The following is a 20402-nucleotide window of genomic DNA, read 5'->3' as shown; positions in this document are numbered from 1 at the left end:
TTATATATCTCATGTTATAATAGTACTGTACATTATATATCTCTCATGTTATAATAGTACTGTACATTATATATATCCCATGTTATAATAGTACTGTACATTATATATCTCATGTTATAATAGTACTGTACATTATATATATCTCATGTTATAATAGTACTGTACATTATATATATATATCTCATGTTATAATAGTACTATACATTATATATATATCTCATGTTATAATAGTACTGTACATTATATATCTCATGTTATAATAGTACTGTACATTATATATCTCATGTTATAATAGTACTGTACATTATATATATCTCATGTTATAATAGTACTGTACATTATATATATATCTCATGTTATAATAGTACTGTACATTATATATATCCCATGTTATAATAGTACTGTACATTATATATCTCTCATGTTATAATAGTACTGTACATTATATATCTCATGTTATAATAGTACTGTACATTATATATCTCATGTTATAATAGTACTGTACATTATATATCTCATGTTATAATAGTACTGTACATTATATATCTCTCATGTTATAATAGTACTGTACATTATATATATCCCATGTTATAATAGTACTGTACATTATATATCTCATGTTATAATAGTACTGTACATTATATATATCTCATGTTATAATAGTACTGTACATTATATATATATCTCATGTTATAATAGTACTGTACATTATATATCTCATGTTATAATAGTACTGTACATTATATATATCTCATGTTATAATAGCACTGTACATTATATATCTCTCATGTTATAATAGTACTGTACATTATATATATCTCATGTTATAATAGTACTGTACATTATATATATATCTCATGTTATAATAGCACTGTACATTATATATATCTCATGTTATAATAGTACTGTACATTATATATATATATCTCATGCTATAATAGTACTGTACATTATATATATATCTCATGTTATAATAGTACTGTACATTATATATATCTCATGTTATAATAGCACTGTACATTATATATATCTCATGTTATAATAGCACTGTACATTATATATATATCTCATGTTATAATAGTACTGTACATTATATATATATCTCATGTTATAATAGTACTGTACATTATATATCTCATGTTATAATAGTACTGTACATTATATATATCTCATGTTATAATAGCACTGTACATTATATATCTCTCATGTTATAATAGTACTGTACATTATATATATCATGTTATAATAGTACTGTACATTATATATATATCTCATGTTATAATAGCACTGTACATTATATATATCTCATGTTATAATAGTACTGTACATTATATATATATCTCATGTTATAATAGTACTGTACATTATATATATATATCTCATGTTATAATAGTACTGTACATTATATATATCTCATGTTATAATAGCACTGTACATTATATATATCTCATGTTATAATAGCACTGTACATTATATATATCTCATGTTATAATAGTACTGTACATTATATATATGTCATGGTATAATAGTACTGTACATTATATAGATCTCATGTTATAATAGCACTGTACATTATATATATCTCATGTTATAATAGCACTGTACATTATATATATCTCATGTTATAATAGTACTGTACATTATATATATCTCATGTTATAATAGTACTGTACATTATATATATCCCATGTTCTAATAGTACTGTACATTATATATATCTCATGTTATAACAGTACACTATATATCTCATGTTATAATAGTACTGTACATTATATATCTCATGTTATAATAGTACTGTACATGATATATATCTCATGTTATAATAGTACTGTACATGATATATATCTCATGTTATAATAGTACTGTACATTATATATATCCCATGTTATAATAGTACTGTACATTATATATATATATATATCATGTTATAATGGTACTGTACATTATATATATCCCATGTTATAATAGTACTGTACATTATATATATATATCTCATGTTATAATAGCACTGTACATTATATATCTCATGTTCTAATAGTACTGTACATTATATATATCTCATGTTATAATAGTACTGTACATTATATATCTCATGTTATAATAGTACTGTACATTATATATCTCATGTTATAATAGCACTGTACATTATATATATCTCATGTTATAATAGCACTGTACATTATATATCTCATGTTATAATAGTACTGTACATTATATATATATCTCATGTTATAATAGTACTGTACATTATATATATATCCCATGTTATAATAGTACTGTACATTATATATATCTCATGTTATAATAGCACTGTACATTATATATTTCTCATGTTATAATAGTACTGTACATTATATATCTCATGTTATAATAGTACTGTACATTATATATATCTCATGTTATAATAGCGCTGTACATTATATATATATATATCTCATGTTATAATAGCACTGTACATTATATATCTCATGTTATAATAGTACTGTACATTATATATATCTCATGTTATAATAGTACTGTACATTATATATATGTCATGTTATAATAGCACTGTACATTATATATATATCCCATGTTATAATAGTACTGTACATTATATATATCTCATGTTATAATAGTACTGTACATTATATATATCTCATGTTATAATAGCACTGTACATTATATATATCTCATGTTATAATAGTACTGTACATTATAGATATATCTCATGTTATAATAGTACTGTACATTATATATATCTCATGTTATAATAGCACTGTACATTATATATCTCATGTTATAATAGTACTGTACATTATATATCTCATGTTATAATAGTACTGTACATTATATATATCTCATGTTATAATAGTACTGTACATTATATATCTCATGTTATAATAGTACTGTACATTATATATATCTCATGTTATAATAGTACTGTACATTATATATATCTCATGTTATAATAGTACTGTACATTATATATCTCATGTTATAATAGTACTGTACATTATATATCTCATGTTATAATAGTACTGTACATTATATATCTCATGTTATAATAGCACTGTACATTATATATATCTCATGTTATAATAGTACTGTACATTATATATCTCATGTTATAATAGTACTGTACATTATATATCTCATGTTATAATAGTACTGTACATTATATATATCCCATGTTATAATAGTACTGTACATTATATATATATCTCATGTTATAATAGTACTGTACATTATATATATATATCTCATGTTATAATAGCACTGTACATTATATATATCCCATGTTATAATAGTACTGTACATTTATAATAGTACTGTACATTATATATATCTCATGTTATAATAGTACTGTACATTATATATATCCCATGTTATAATAGTACTGTACATTATATATATCTCATGTTATAATGTTACTGTACATTATATATATCTCATGTTCTAATAGTACTGTACATTATATATATCTCATGTTATAACAGTACACTATATATCTCATGTTATAATAGTACTGTACATGATATATATCTCATGTTATAATAGTACTGTACATGATATATATCTCATGTTATAATAGTACTGTATATTATATATATCCCATGTTATAATAGTACTGTACATTATATATATATATCTCATGTTATAATGGTACTGTACATTATATATCTCACGTTATAATAGTACTGTACATTATATATATCCCATGTTATAATAGTACTGTACATTATATATATATATCTCATGTTATAATAGCACTGTACATTATATATCTCATGTTCTAATAGTACTGTACATTATATATATCTCTTGTTATAATAGTACTGTACATTATATATCTCATGTTATAATAGTACTGTACATTATATATCTCATGTTATAATAGCACTGTACATTATATATATATCTCATGTTATAATAGCACTGTACATTATATATCTCATGTTATAATAGTACTGTACATTATATATATATCTCATGTTATAATAGTACTGTACATTATATATATATCCCATGTTATAATAGTACTGTACATTATATATATCTCATGTTATAATAGCACTGTACATTATATATTTCTCATGTTATAATAGTACTGTACATTATATATCTCATGTTATAATAGTACTGTACATTATATATATCTCATGTTATAATAGCGCTGTACATTATATATATATATCTCATGTTATAATAGCATTGTACATTATATATCTCATGTTATAATAGTACTGTACATTATATATATATGTCATGTTATAATAGCACTGTACATTATATACATATCCCATGTTATAATAGTACTGTACATTATATATATCTCATGTTATAATAGTACTGTACATTATATATATCTCATGTTATAATAGCACTGTACATTATATATATCTCATGTTATAATAGTACTGTACATTATATATATCTCATGTTATAATAGCACTGTACATTATATATATCTCATGTTATAATAGCACTGTACATTATATATCTCATGTTATAATAGTACTGTACATTATATATATCTCATGTTATAATAGTACTGTACATTATATATATCTCATGTTATAATAGTACTGTACATTATATATATCTCATGTTATAATAGTACTGTACATTATATATATCTCATGTTATAATAGTACTGTACATTATATATCTCATGTTATAATAGTACTGTACATTATATATATCTCATGTTATAATAGTACTGTAGATTATATATATCTCATGTTATAATAGTACTGTACATTATATATATCTCATGTTATAATAGCACTGTACATTATATATATCTCATGTTATAATAGTACTGTACATTATATATATCTCATGTTATAATAGTACTGTACATTATATATATCTCATGTTATAATAGTACTGTACATTATATATATCTCATGTTATAATAGTACTGTACATTATATATCTCATGTTATAATAGTACTGTACATTATATATATCTCATGTTATAATAGTACTGTACATTATATATCTCATGTTATAATAGCACTGTACATTATATATATCTCATGTTATAATAGTACTGTACATTATATATCTCATGTTATAATAGTACTGTACATTATATATCTCTCATGTTATAATAGTACTGTACATTATATATCTCATGTTATAATAGTACTGTACATTATATATCTCATGTTATAATAGTACTGTACATTATATATCTCATGCATGAACCTCATCCCTGCTGTAGCTGCATTTCAAAAAGCTGAAACTTTTATTTTATGGTACTCTGCTTTCCTGTCTTGCTATATAGTCTAATGTTATCTCAAAGTTTTGTCAAAGTGTTTGATCGTCGTTAAGTTTTATGATCATCCAGACCTGCTAGTTTGTTTGTTTATCTCTGCATAGCTTTTCACCTCATGTGTCTAGTTGATTTGATTAATAGCTGAACGAGCTTAATTAGGCCTAGATCTGAGCATCTACTCCCCTATAAATTTAGATGTAGCATATGGGGAAGGCACTCACACAGGGGGGCACGACGGCAGAAGTCATCTCTGTGTAAGGGCATGACCACACATGGCGGAATTCCTCCGCAACTGTCCGCATCAATGCCGCACAGAATCTGCGTTGCAGATTCTGCAGCGGATCTGCACAAAATGTGCAGAAAATTGATGCGGACTGGCCGCTGCGGACTGCAGGAAAAGTGCTTCTCTTCTCCCTATTCAGTGCAGGATAGAGAGAAGGGACAGCACTTTCCCTAGTGAAAGTCAAAGAAATTCATACTTACCGCCCGTTGTCTTGGTGACTCGTCCCTCTTTCGGCATCCGGCCCGACCTCCCTGGATGACGCACCAGTCCATGTGACCGCTGCAGCCTGTGCTTGGCCTGTGATTGGCTGCAGCCGTCACTTACACTGAAACGTCATCCTGGGAGGCCGGACTGGAGACAGACGCAGGGAGTTCTCGGTAAGTATGAACTTATATTTTTTTTTTACAGATACATGTATATTGAGATCGGTAGTCACTGTCCCGGGTGCAGAAACAGTTACTGCCGATCGCTTAACTCTTTCAGCACCCTGGACAGTGACTATTTACAGACGTCTCCTAGCAACGCTCCCGTCATTACGGGAGCCCCATTGACTTCCTCAGTCTGGCTGTAGACCTAGAAATACATAGGTCCAGCCAGAATGAAGAAATGTCATGGTAGTAAAACCAATACGCTCCGCAGCACACATAATATCTGCGGACTTCATTGCGGAATTTTGACTCTCCATTGAAGTCAATGGAGAAATTCCGCCATGAGTCCGCAACCAGTCCGCCACTGCTCCGCAACAGACAGAGCATGCTGCGGACACCAAATTCCGCTCCGCAGCCTATGCTCCGCAGCGGAATTGTACGCATCGTGTAAACGAACACTGCTAAATTAAAGTGAAAGTCAATGGAGAAACGGCTCCGCTGCGGATTAACGCTGCGGAGTGTCCGCAGCGGAATTTAAGTGAAATTCCGCTATGTGTGAACCCGCCCTAAGTGTCATACTGTCAAAGTGTCCTGGCAGTTATACATGGCAGTTGCACAGGTCAGTGACAGGTAAGCTGCATTACCAAACCAGACAAACTAGCCCACGCTCTCAATATTAGATTTCTAACTATCTGTAAACAAACATGTTTGCCACCGCTCTCAGCATTATAGCTGCTCTTGGTTTTCAATCCTATCGCCCATTTAAGACTTGCCCAAAAACAGTCTACATCAGTCCCTCTCTCCTTGCCTCGCCCATGTACAGCTCCCATTCACTATTCACTTTCCTCAGTCAACTTAACCCATCTCATCCCACTGCCCAACATAAAAAACGCTCTCATAAATCACAGAACCATATGCTGTCACTCTCCATTCTCCTGCTATTAGCTGCAGGGGACATCTCTCCCAACCCTGGGCCTCCCTTTTCTTCTGCCAAGCTCAACCACTTACCTGCCACACATAGAAACCCTGCAAATCTTCTTACCATTCCTTGTACGTCTTCTCCTGTCTCTTTTAACTGTGCTCTCTGGAACTCTCGGTCCGTGTGCAACAAACTCACCTTTATTCATGACTTATTCCTTTCTAACTCTCTCAACCTTCTGGCTCTTACAGAAACATGGCTACACCTGTCTGACACGGCTTCCCCTGCTGCTCTATCTTATGGTGGTCTCCAGTTCTCTCATGCCCCCAGACCTGAGAACAGGCAGGGTGGAGGAGTAGGTATACTTCTTTCCCCACACTGCATTTTCCAGGTCATTCCCCCGGTCCCCTCACTCACATTTCCCTCTTTTGAAGTCCACACCCTCAGACTCTATCACCCTTTTCCCCTCCGAGTGGCAGTTGTCTACCGCCCACCGGGCTCACCCCGCCAATTCCTGGATCATTTTGCTGCCTGGCTTCCACAATTTCTATCCTCTGAAACACCCACTCTCATCATGGGTGACTTCAACATCCCCATTGATAACCCAATCTCCTCATCTGCCTCCCAGTTTCTATCTTTAACCTCGTCCCTCGGTCTGTCACAACTTACTAACTCTCCTACACATGAAGACGGGCATTCACTTGACCTGGTCTTCTTCCGGCTCTGCTCAGTTTCTGACTTTATTAACTCTCCTCTCCCACTTTCTGACCACAATCTTCTCTCCTTTACTATCAAATATTCTCTGCCTCCTCAGGTCATCCCTACGTATCAGACATACAGAAATCTACATGCCATTAACACTGTGAAACTCATAGACAGTCTACAGTCCTCATTGTCCCCTATCTCTTCCCTCTCCTGTCCCAATCTGGCTGCCAAACTTTATAACAACACTCTCAAAAATGCATTGGATGAAGCAGCCCCCACTACACTCCGAACCACCCGACAAAGACGACGACAACCCTGGCACACGCCTCAATCCCGCTTTCTTCACCGGTGCTTGAGATGTGCCGAACGACTGTGGAGAAAATCGCATTTGGATGCAGATTTCCTCCATTACAAATTTATGCTCAAAACGTACAACTCTGCCCTTCACCGCGCCAAACAAGTCTACTTCACTTCTCTCATCTCCACACTATCTAATAATCCAAAACGCCTCTTTGATACTTTTCACTCCCTCCTTAGTCCTAAAGTGCAGACGCCAATCACAGATCTCAGTGCTGAAGACATGGCCACTTATTTTAAAGTTAAAATTGACAACATCCGGCATGATATTCTCTCCCAGTCCCCTAGTAACATCAATCCCCTTCCCTCCCGCACTCCCTCTTCTTCACTCTCAGCATTTGACCCAATAACTGAAGAAGAAGTCTCGAGGCTCCTCTCTTCTTCTCGTCCTACTACCTGCCCTAGTGATCCTGTCCCCTCACACCTCCTCCAGTCCCTCTCCCCAGCTGTCACTGGTCACCTCACTAAAATATTTAACCTCTCTCTTTCCTCTGGTATGTTTCCCTCCGCTTTTAAACATGCCATTATAAACCCATTATTGAAAAAACCAACACTTGACCCATCCAGCGCTGCCAACTACCGACCAGTCTCTAATTTGCCCTTCATCTCTAAACTCCTGGAACGCTTGGTCTACTCTCGCCTTATCCGCTATCTCTCTGCTAACTCCATTCTTGACCCCTTACAATCTGGTTTCCGCACTCTACACTCCACAGAAACTGCCCTTACTAAAGTCTCAAATGATCTCTTGGCGGCTAAATCGGACGGTAAATCCTCTCTCCTGATTTTTGGATCTCTCTGCAGCCTTTGACACTGTAGACCACAAACTCCTACTTAACATGCTCCACTCTATTGGCCTCAAGGACGCGGCTCTCTCTTGGTTTTCCTCCTATCTCTCTGACCGCTCGTTCAGTGTGTCATTTGCTGGTTCCACCTCTTCTCCTCTTCCCCTTGATATCGGGGTTCCTCAGGGATCAGTCCTAGGTCCGCTCCTCTTTTCTCTCTACACAGCTCCTATTGGACAAACCATCAGCAGATTTGGCTTCCAGTACCATCTCTACGCTGATGACACCCAATTATATACCTCTTCCCGTGACATCACCCCTGCTCTAATACAGAACACCAGTGATTGTCTGTCCGCTGTCTCTAACATCATGTCCTCTCTCTATCTGAAACTGAATCTTTCTAAAACTGAGCTCCTTGTGTTCCCACCATCTACTAACCTCCCTAAACCTGATGTCTCCATCTCTGTGTGTGGCACTATCATAACTCCTAAGCAGCACGCCCGCTGTCTCGGGGTTATTTTTGACTCAGATCTTTCCTTTACTCCTCACATACAATCACTTTCACGCTCCTGTCATTTTCACCTCAAAAACATCTCCAGAATCCGCTCTTTTCTTACGGAGGAAACTGCCAAAACTCTCATTGTTGCTCTGATTCACTCTCGTCTTGACTACTGTAACTCATTACTAGTCGGTCTTCCCCTCACTAAACTCTCCCCTCTCCAATCTATCCTCAATGCAGCAGCCAGGCTCATCTTTATGACCAACCGCTACACCAACGCCTCTAATCTGTGCCAGTCACTGCACTGGTTGCCCATCCCCTTCCGAATAAAATTCAAACTTATTACTCTCACCCACAAAGCTCTCCACAGTGCTGCACCTCCTTACATCTCCTCCCTCATCTCTGTCTACCACCCTACTCGGACTCTACGTTCTGCCAACGACCTTAGATTAAAATCCTCCATAATCCGAACCTCCCACTCCCGTCTCCAGGATTTCTCTCGTGCTGCACCCGTCCTCTGGAATGTGCTACCCCAGACAATCAGATTAATTCCCAATATCCACAGTTTTAAACGTGCCCTGAAAACACATCTATTTAGACAGGCCTATAAGGGCATGACCACACATGGCGGAATTCCTCCGCAACTGTCCGCATCAATGCCGCACCTAATCCGGGTTGCGGATTACGGCTGCGGATCTGCACAAAATGTGCAGAAAATTGATGCGGACTAGCTGCTGCGGACTGCGGGAAAAGTGCTTCCCTTCTCCCTATCAGTGCAGGATAGAGAGAAGGGACAGCACTTTCCCTAGTGAAAGTAAAAGAAATTCATACTTACCGCCCGTTGTCTTGATGACGCGTCCCTCCTTCGGCATCCAGCCCGACCTCCCTGGATGACGCGCCAGTCCATGTGACCGCTGCAGCCTGTGCTTGGCCTGTGATTGGCTGCAGCCGTCACTTACACTGAAACGTCATCCTGGGAGGCCGGACTGGAGACAGAAACAGGGAGTTCTCGGTAAGTATGAACTTATATGTTTTTTTACAGATACATGTATATTGAGATCGGTAGTCACTGTCCCGGGTGCAGAAACAGTTACTGCCGATCGCTTAACTCTTTCAGCACCCTGGACAGTGACTATTTACTGACGTCTCCTAGCAACGCTCCCGTCATTACGGGAGCCCCATTGACTTCCTCAGTCTGGCTGTAGACCTAGAAATACATAGGTCCAGCCAGAATGAAGAAATGTCATGTTAAAAAACCAATACGCTCCGCACCACACATAACATGTGCATGACAGCTGCGGACTTCATTGCGGAACTTAGAATCTCCATTGAAGTCAATGGAGAAATTCCGCCATGAGTCCGCAACCAGTCCGCCACTGCTCCGCAACATCCCTTGCATGCTGCGGACACCAAATTCCGCTCCGCAGCCTATGCTCCGCAGCGGAATTGTACGCATCGTGTAAACGAACACTGCTAAATTAAAGTGAAAGTCAATGGAGAAACGGCTCCGCTGCGGATTAACGCTGCGGAGTGTCCGCAGCGGAATTTAAGTGAAAATCCGCCATGTGTGAACCCGCCCTAACATTCCCTAATCTGACTCCTTTTCATGGCCCTCCATTTAGATTAGTCATCAGAATAAGATTCCCTCACACTCCTTCTCTTCATGTCCGTCATACACTGACACTGGCTGGTGACCGGCTCATGCAGCTTTATGTTACCACCGCATGTGTATAAAAATGGCCGGACTATTGTACAGAACAAACACTGTTACACTTTGTGTCTCCCTTATGTCCTCATAGATTGTAAGCTCTTGCGAGCAGGGTCCTCACTACCCAGGTTTGAATTGTAAATGAACTTTGTCACTATGTAATGTCTGATATTGTTTGTTTCATGTTCCCTCTAAATTGTAAAGTGCTGCGTAATATGTTGGCGCTATATAAATAAAGATTATTATTATTATTATTATGTTATAATAGTACTGTACATTATATATCTCATGTTATAATAGTACTGTACATTATATATATCTCATGTTATAATAGTACTGTACATTATATATATCTCATGTTATAATAGTACTGTACATTATATATCTCATGTTATAATAGTACTGTACATTATATATCTCATGTTATAATAGTACTGTACATTATATATCTCATGTTATAATAGCACTGTACATTATATATATCTCATGTTATAATAGTACTGTACATTATATATCTCATGTTATAATAGTACTGTACATTATATATCTCATGTTATAATAGTACTGTACATTATATATATCCCATGTTATAATAGTACTGTACATTATATATCTCATGTTATAATAGTACTGTACATTATATATATCTCATGTTATAATAGTACTGTACATTATATATATCTCATGTTATAATAACACTGTACATTATATATATCTCATGTTATAATAGTACTGTACATTATATATATCTCATGTTATAATAGTACTGTACATTATATATCTCATGTTATAATAGTACTGTACATTATATATCTCATGTTATAATAACACTGTACATTATATATATCTCATGTTATAATAGTACTGTACATTATATATATATATATCTCATGTTATAATAGCACTGTACATTATATATATCCCATGTTATAATAGTACTGTACATTATATATATATCTCATGTTATAATAGCACTGTACATTATATATATATCATGTTATAATAGTACTGTACATTATATATATCTCTTGTTATAATAGCACTGTACATTATATATCTCTCATGTTATAATAGTACTGTACATTATATATCTCATGTTATAATAGTACTGTACATTATATATCTCATGTTATAATAGTACTGTACATTATATATATCTCATGTTATAATAGTACTGTACATTATATATATATATCTCATGTTATAATAGTACTGTACATTATATATATATATCTCATGTTATAATAGCACTGTACATTATATATATCTCATGTTATAATAGTACTGTACATGATATATATCTCATGTTATAATAGTACTGTACATTATATATCTCACGTTATAATAGTACTGTACATTATATATATCCCATGTTATAATAGTACTGTACATTATATATATATCTCATGTTATAATAGCACTGTACATTATATATATCTCATGTTATAATAGTACTGTACATTATATATATCTCATGTTATAATAGCACTGTACATTATATATATCCCATGTTATAATAGTACTGTACATTATATATCTCATGTTATAATAGTACTGTACATTATATATATCTCATGTTATAATGGTACTGTACATTATATATATCCCATGTTATAATAGTACTGTACATTATATATATCTCATGTTATAATAGCACTATACATTATATATATATCATGTTATAATAGTACTGTACATTATATATATCTCATGTTATAATAGCACTGTACATTATATATCTCTCGTGTTATAATAGTACTGTACATTATATATCTCATGTTATAATAGTACTGTACATTATATATATCTCATGTTATAATAGTACTGTACATTATATATATCTCATGTTATAATAGTACTGTACATTATATATATATCTCATGTTATAATAGTACTGTACATTATATATCTCATGTTATAATAGTACTGTACATTATATATCTCATGTTATAATAGTACTGTACATTATATATCTCATGTTATAATAGCACTGTACATTATATATATCTCATGTTATAATAGTACTGTACATTATATATCTCATGTTATAATAGTACTGTACATTATATATCTCATGTTATAATAGTACTGTACATTATATATATCCCATGTTATAATAGTACTGTACATTATATATATCTCATGTTATAATAGCACTGTACATTATATATATATCTCATGTTATAATAGTACTGTACATTATATATATATCTCATGTTATAATAGCACTGTACATTATATATATCCCATGTTATAATAGTACTGTACATTATATATATCCCATGTTATAATAGTACTGTACATTATATATATCTCATGTTATAATAGCACTGTACATTATATATATATCATGTTATAATAGTACTGTACATTATATATATCTCATGTTATAATAGCACTGTACATTATATATCTCTCATGTTATAATAGTACTGTACATTATATATCTCATGTTATAATAGTACTGTACATTATATATCTCATGTTATAATAGTACTGTACATTATATATATCTCATGTTATAATAGTACTGTACATTATATATATCCCATGTTATAATAGTACTGTACATTATATATATATATATATATCTCATGTTATAATAGCACTGTACATTATATATATCCCATGTTATAATAGTACTGTACATTATATATATCTCATGTTATAATAGTACTGTACATGATATATATCTCATGTTATAATAGTACTGTACATTATATATCTCACGTTATAATAGTACTGTACATTATATATATCCCATGTTATAATAGTACTGTACATTATATATATCTCATGTTATAATAGTACTGTACATGATATATATCTCATGTTATAATAGTACTGTACATTATATATCTCACGTTATAATAGTACTGTACATTATATATATCCCATGTTATAATAGTACTGTACATTATATATATATCTCATGTTATAATAGCACTGTACATTATATATATCTCATGTTATAATAGTACTGTACATTATATATCTCATGTTATAATAGTACTGTACATTATATATATCTCATGTTATAATAGTACTGTACATTATATATATCCCATGTTATAATAGTACTGTACATTATATATATATATCTCATGTTATAATAGCACTGTACATTATATATATCTCATGTTATAATAGTACTGTACATGATATATATCTCATGTTATAATAGTACTGTACATTATATATCTCACGTTATAATAGTACTGTACATTATATATATCCCATGTTATAATAGTACTGTACATTATATATATATATCTCATGTTATAATAGCACTGTACATTATATATATCTCATGTTATAATAGTACTGTACATTATATATATCTCATGTTATAATAGCACTGTACATTATATATATCCCATGTTATAATAGTACTGTACATTATATATCTCATGTTATAATAGTACTGTACATTATATATATCTCATGTTATAATGGTACTGTACATTATATATATCCCATGTTATAATAGTACTGTACATTATATATATCTCATGTTATAATAGCACTGTACATTATATATATATCATGTTATAATAGTACTGTACATTATATATATCTCATGTTATAATAGTACTGTACATTATATATCTCATGTTATAATAGTACTGTACATTATATATATCATGTTATAATAGTACTGTACATTATATATATCTCATGTTATAATAGCACTGTACATTATATATCTCTCATGTTATAATAGTACTGTACATTATATATCTCATGTTATAATAGTACTGTACATTATATATATCTCATGTTATAATAGTACTGTACATTATATATATCTCATGTTATAATAATACTGTACATTATATATATCTCATGTTATAATAGTACTGTACATTATATATCTCATGTTATAATAGTACTGTACATTATATATCTCATGTTATAATAGCACTGTACATTATATATATCTCATGTTATAATAGCACTGTACATTATATATATCTCATGTTATAATAGTACTGTACATTATATATCTCATGTTATAATAGTACTGTACATTATATATCTCATGTTATAATAGTACTGTACATTATATATATATCTCATGTTATAATAGTACTGTACATTATATATATCTCATGTTATAATAGCACTGTACATTATATATCTCATGTTATAATAGCACTGTACATTATATATATCTCATGTTATAATAGCACTGTACATTATATATATCTCATGTTATAATAGTACTGTACATTATATATCTCATGTTATAATAGTACTGTACATTATATATCTCACGTTATAATAGTACTGTACATTATATATATCCCATGTTATAATAGTACTGTACATTATATATCTCATGTTATAATAGTACTGTACATTATATATATCTCATGTTATAATGGTACTGTACATTATATATATCCCATGTTATAATAGTACTGTACATTATATATATCTCATGTTATAATAGCACTGTACATTATATATATCATGTTATAATAGTACTGTACATTATATATATCTCATGTTATAATAGCACTGTACATTATATATCTCTCATGTTATAATAGTACTGTACATTATATATCTCTCATGTTATAATAGTACTGTACATTATATATCTCATGTTATAATAGTACTGTACATTATATATATCTCATGTTATAATAGTACTGTACATTATATATATCTCATGTTATAATAGTACTGTACATTATATATATCTCATGTTATAATAGTACTGTACATTATATATCTCATGTTATAATAGTACTGTACATTATATATCTCATGTTATAATAGTACTGTACATTATATATCTCATGTTATAATAGCACTGTACATTATATATATCTCATGTTATAATAGTACTGTACATTATATATCTCATGTTATAATAGTACTGTACATTATATATCTCATGTTATAATAGTACTGTACATTATATATCCCATGTTATAATAGTACTGTACATTATATATATCTCATGTTATAATAGCACTGTACATTATATATATCATGTTATAATAGTACTGTACATTATATATATCTCATGTTATAATAGCACTGTACATTATATATCTCTCATGTTATAATAGTACTGTACATTATATATCTCATGTTATAATAGTACTGTACATTATATATATCTCATGTTATAATAGTACTGTACATTATATATATCTCATGTTATAATAGTACTGTACATTATATATATCTCATGTTATAATAGTACTGTACATTATATATCTCATGTTATAATAGTACTGTACATTATATATCTCATGTTATAATAGTACTGTACATTATATATCTCATGTTATAATAGCACTGTACATTATATATATCTCATGTTATAATAGTACTGTACATTATATATCTCATGTTATAATAGTACTGTACATTATATATCTCATGTTATAATAGTACTGTACATTATATATATCCCATGTTATAATAGTACTGTACATTATATATATATCTCATGTTATAATAGCACTGTACATTATATATATATATCTCATGTTATAATAGTACTGTACATTATATATATATCTCATGTTATAATAGCACTGTACATTATATATATCCCATGTTATAATAGTACTGTACATTATATATATCCCATGTTATAATAGTACTGTACATTATATATATATCTCATGTTATAATAGCACTGTACATTATATATATCTCATGTTATAATAGCACTGTACATTATATATATATCATGTTATAATAGCACTGTACATTATATCTCTCATGTTATAATAGTACTGTACCTTATATATATCTCATGTTATAATAGTACTGTACATTATATATCTCATGTTATAATAGTACTGTACATTATATATATCTCATGTTATAATAGTACTGTACATTATATATATCTCATGTTATAATAGCGCTGTACATTATATATATATCTCATGTTATAATAGCACTGTACATTATATATCTCATGTTATAATAGTACTGTACATTATATATATATATCATGTTATAATAGTACTGTACATTATATATATCTCATGTTATAATAGCACTGTACATTATATATTTCATGTTATAATAGCACTGTACATTATATCTCTCATGTTATAATAGTACTGTACATTATATATATCTCATGTTATAATAGTACTGTACATTATATATCTCATGTTATAATAGCACTGTACATTATATATATATCATGTTATAATAGTACTGTACATTATATATATCCCATGTTATAATAGTACTGTACATTATATATATCTCATGTTATAATAGTACTGTACATTATATATATCTCATGTTATAATAGTACTGTACATTATATATATCTCATGTTCTAATAGTACTGTACATTATATATATCTCATGTTATAATAGCACTGTACATTATATATATATATCATGTTATAATAGTACTGTACATTATATATATCCCATGTTATAATAGTACTGTACATTATATATATGTCATGTTATAATAGCACTGTACATTATATATATCTCATGTTATAATAGTACTGTACATTATATATATCTCATGTTATAATAGTACTGTACATTATATATATCTCATGTTATAATAGCACTGTACATTATATATCTCTCATGTTATAATAGTACTGTACATTATATATCTCATGTTATAATAGTACTGTACATTATATATCATGTTATAATAGTACTGTACATTATATATCTCATGTTATAATAGTACTGTACATTATATATATCTCATGTTATAATAGTACTGTACATTATATATATATATATCTCATGTTATAATAGCACTGTACATTATATATATCTCATGTTATAATAGTACTGTACATTATATATATCTCATGTTATAATAGTACTGTACATTATATATCTCATGTTATAATAGTACTGTACATTATATATCTCATGTTATAATAGTACTGTACATTATATATATCCCATGTTATAATAGTACTGTACATTATATATCTCATGTTATAATAGTACTGTACATTATATATATCCCATGTTATAATAGTACTGTACATTATATATATCTCATGTTATAATAGTACTGTACATTATATATATCCCATGTTATAATAGTACTGTACATTATATATATCTCATGTTATAATAGCACTGTACATTATATATATCTCATGTTATAATAGTACTGTACATTATATATATCTCATGTTATAATAGGAAAGTACACTATATACATATGTTATGAGAACAGTACACTATATATCTCATGTTATAATAGGACAGTACACTATATATATCATGTTATAATAGGACAGTACACTATATATATCATGTTATAATAGGACAGTACACTATATATATCATGTTATAATAGGACAGTACACTATATACATATCATGTTATAATAGGACAGTACACTATATATCTCATGTTATAATAGTACTGTACACTATATATATCTCATGTTATAATAGTACTGTACATTATATATCTCATGTTATAATAGTAATGTACACTATATATATCTCATGTTATAATAGCACTGTACACTATATATATCTTATGTTATACTAAGACAGTACACTATATATATCATGTAATATTAGTACTGTACACTATATATATATGTATATATATATATATCTCATGTTATAATAGGACAGTACACTATATATATATATATATCACATGTTACAAAAGGACAGTACACTATATATATGTCATGTTATAATAAGATAGTACACTATATATATAATGTTATAATAGTACGGTGTACTATATATATATATATATATATATATATATATATACAGGGGCGTAGCTAAAGGCTCATGGGCCTGGGTTCAAGAATTCAGCTTGGGCCCCCCATCCCCTCCCCAACACCACCAGACCCCTGCGCACGCCTATGCCCTGCCGCCTTGTCCGACAAACCCCATGAATGCCTCCACAGTATAATGCCCCCATAGCTGCCCCCACAATATAATGCCCCCATAGCTGCCACATACAGTATAATGCCCCAAAGAGTATAATACACCCCATACTATATAATTCCCCCATAGAAGCCCCATACACTATAATACCCCATACACTAAAATGCCCCCATACAGTATAATGCACCCATACTATGTAATGCCCCCATACAATATAATGCCCCCATAGAAGCCCCATACACTATAATAACCCATACAGTATAATGCCCCCATAGCTGCCCCATACAGTATAGTGCCCCCATAAGGTATAATGCCCCCTCAGCATCTATCATATGTGCCCCCCTGCCATACTTAGTATATGTACCTAATAGAAAAATAATCCCATAATTACTTACCTATCCCCATTCCCACGACGGGTGGAGGATCCTTCTCCTCCGGTCTGGGCTGTGAGTGACTCGGAGCAGACAGGCACGATGATGTCACCACACCGCGCCTGCCTGCACCGAGCCGCTTGCGGCACAGTGAATGCTGGAGCGAGGCTTCAGCATTGCACTGAACTTTAATTGCGTCCTGAAGACGCAATACAGTTGGAAACATGACCAGCGCTGAGTGGCCCCGTGGGCCCCCCAGGCATGGGGGCTCGGTCGCAACTGCGACCGTTGCAACCTCTATAGCTTTGCCACTGAATACTAATATATACACTACACACCTATAATACCACTATATACTGTACTCACATATAATACCACTATATACACTGCACACCTATGATACCACTATATTGTAAAGGATCTGCCAGGCACAGCTTCTGTGTCAACGCCCATAGGTAATCAGTCTGCACCTGCTTCTATATCTGTGAGACTGACTCCATCTTCCACCACTCAGGATGGCAGGCTTAGGAGTGGTAGAGCCTATCACAGCCTGGCCAGACGGAGCTAGCTCCCGCCCTCTGTCTATTTATACCTGCCTTTCCTGTTCCTCCTTGCTTGTGATTCTTCTCGTTTGGTTTCCTGGCCCTGCTGCAGCTTCTGAACTATTTGACGCTGCTTCATATCGACCCTGGCTTACTGACTACTCTTTTGCTCTGCGTTTGGTACCTCGTACACTCCTGGTTTGACTCGGCTCGTTCATGCGCGCGCACCCTACGGGACACAGCCGAACAGAGCGGAAGTGAGCGCTGGCGTCTCCTAGGAGGGAGACTGGGACCAGCGCTCACGGATCCATGGCTTCAGGCGTCGGGAGGTGAGTGAACCCGACGACCTGCGGCCATGGACGCTACAGTATCCCCCCTCTTACACCCCCTCCTCTTGGGGCCAGAGCGAGAGAGGAAGTTTTTTTAATAAGAGCAGCAACGCTGAGTTTCTCTTCTGGCTCCCAGGACCTCTCCTCAGGACCAAACCCTCTCCAGTCCACCAAATAGAAAGTACTTCCTCCTACCCTTTTGCAGTCCAGGATCTCTTTTACCTCGAATACATCAGAAGGACCGCTGGGGGCAACTGTGGAACTAGAAGTCATGCTGTAGCTGTTCAGGACCACTGGTTTCAGGAGGGACACATGGAAGGAGTTAGGGATTCTGAGGGTAGGAGGCAGCCGCAGTTTATAGGAGACAGGGTTGATCTGTTGCAG

This window comes from Rhinoderma darwinii, chromosome 4 (genome assembly GCF_050947455.1).
Source record: "Rhinoderma darwinii isolate aRhiDar2 chromosome 4, aRhiDar2.hap1, whole genome shotgun sequence".
In the NCBI taxonomy this organism is placed as follows: domain Eukaryota; kingdom Metazoa; phylum Chordata; class Amphibia; order Anura; family Rhinodermatidae; genus Rhinoderma; species Rhinoderma darwinii.
Note: the sequence above shows the minus strand (reverse complement) of the source record.